The following is a 2,372-nucleotide window of genomic DNA, read 5'->3' on the forward strand; positions in this document are numbered from 1 at the left end:
ATCTTTTTCTTCAGAACTTTTAAAAGTTGGATTTGGATATTGCTTTCATTTTAAAATTTTGTTTGGCACAATATCTTAGAGCCCGTTTATTGGGAAATGGATATTTTTGAAGCTGTTGAAGAAATCCCTTTAAAATTCAAAGGAACCAAATCACTCTGCTGCTCCTAATTTTAGAGACCATATACTATCCAACAGGACATAAATGGTTGTGTTATGGCCCAACATCCTTGTAGGAAAAATAAATATTTGTTCCCTGGAACAAAGAGCCCTTTATGCAAGTACTCTGATCTATGGGGCTGTCACTGAAGATTCACCCGGGACGAAATAGCATGTACTTGACTAGGCAATTATCAAATGGGGAAACTCAAACTTAGTAAAGGGCACAAAAGGGTCAAACCCTATCCAGAGGGGACGCATCTAATTACTTTTTAAAAAATCTCACCTTCTACTTGCAATATTTTACCACTTTTTCTAGAACAATTTTATAACAATATGGGATACTAACACATCAAATGTCAATTTAGTTTAATAGCAGGGAAGTCTTTCAAGCAATGGCACCTAGCTATTACATAATATTCTAAACAGTTATAGTACCAGAGATATATCAAGAGATAGTCAGGTTCTGGGACAAAAATTTCATTTAAAATCTGTAGTCTTCATTTAAATATTTTAGAAAAATTTATCACAGCCGTTAACAACCAATTAAGTAATATTCCTGGCCTCTCAGTATATCTGTACCCTCTGTTTGTGTGTGGTGTCCGAGATAAATGTTCAAATAACAACAAAACGAGCCCTATTTCACTGAAATTTATTATGTTCTTTGTCACATTTTAAATGTTTCCAAAATTTAAAGATGCTCTGTTTTACTCCATTCTTCACGTGGGCCCTTTTATGCTGCTTCTGTTTTAAGGATGCAATGAGCAATATGTCATTAACAGCAGCACCGTTTCAGAACTGAAAATTGTATACATGCTATAAAATATTGGCAGTACTTTTGCCGAGCCTTAAAACTACATATCTTTTTCAGTCTTTGCAATCTTTACTTATACTGATTTAATGCTAATATTGCACATTCTTAACTCAAATGTTCTAAACTTCAGCATACAGAGGGAAAGTGATGTAAGAATAAAAGGGAATTTTAAAGGAAGCATGAAGGGGATTTTATTTAATCGTTATATGTGTTTTGCTTTATTATTCCATACAAAACCAACCCTTAAAATTTCAAAGTATTACAAGTTATGTATTAAATCCACTGTCTTTACAAATATAATATCTTCAATTACTGATTCTTCACAAATGATTGTAATTCTAGAAAGTGAGGGAAAAACGGGACACCATCTTCAATTTATTTCCCTTTTTTCATGAATCAATTGCCGAGAATTTCCTCTTATTGTGCTGATCAACCATGTCGAATGGTGAGGATGTTTAGCCCTGCGGGAAAAGCCACAAACTGGTGATCCTGGAGAGCTTTCTGGCCAGCATGGAAGAGCGTCCTCTCAAGCTCATCTAGTTTGGCAATCTGGGCATTCACATCATCCCGTAGAGAGTTCTGCGCAGAGTCCATTATTCCTCGTAGCCGTTCTCTGAGCGTCTGCAAAATTCAGAAAAGGTGGTTATTTCTTGCTTGTAGCTTGGCAGTACTAATAGAAAAAAAAATTGCACAAAAATATCAAGCAATTTAAATTAAATAAATTATACACACTATACGTCATTTAAAAACTGTAAAAGACCCACTTGTGTCAAAAAAGATGCAAACGCTGCTGCTTCAGGTCCAGCTAGAGGCAGGAGATGCTGTCCTATCATAATAGTGTGGTCCAAGTTTGTGCAAATCACAACACTTGCTCAGCTTTCATAATTTCCCTGAAGAAAGTTTGGAAAAGATAATTCCACTTTTTTTTCTTTAGTTTATAAGTTAATTTCTTCAAATTTGCAGCCCTATCTGAACACTTACAAAAGCTTCCTTTCTCTGAGTTGTAATAAAAAGTGGATGCCTATGTATACCAATATTTCTAATAAACAAGTACACAAAATGAACTTTTTTCATCAATATGATAATGATTTATTCAGATTACAAATCTATCACTCCAGCAGTTACCTGAACCTACAAACAAACCACATACATATTATTTCCATACATCAAAGAATAATTTAGCCTACCTATATCGCTCCTTAAATGTATTCGGTAACTGGGCTGACACTATGTGCCGTCTTGATGAGCAGAGAGCTCTGGCCAGCCAACAGGGGAAACTCCAACTTTGTTCCAGCAACCACATCTTTATTGCCCCTAGATGGATCAAGGTAGCCTGAAAAGGTACGTTGAAAAGACTTAACATAAACATGCATTGGAATACTTGTTATCTAAATGAAGTGAT

The 2,372-nt window shown here is 35.2% G+C and overlaps 1 pseudogene; it reads right to left on the bottom strand.

Moving 5' to 3' along the window:
* Positions 1 to 1,359: 1,359 nt before the first annotated feature.
* The window catches only part of LOC119586009, a 2,141-nt pseudogene continuing 1,128 nt past the window's right edge, over positions 1,360 to 2,372 (bottom strand).

Source organism: Penaeus monodon, chromosome 20 (assembly GCF_015228065.2).
Source record: "Penaeus monodon isolate SGIC_2016 chromosome 20, NSTDA_Pmon_1, whole genome shotgun sequence".
Classification (NCBI taxonomy): Eukaryota; Metazoa; Arthropoda; class Malacostraca; order Decapoda; family Penaeidae; genus Penaeus; species Penaeus monodon.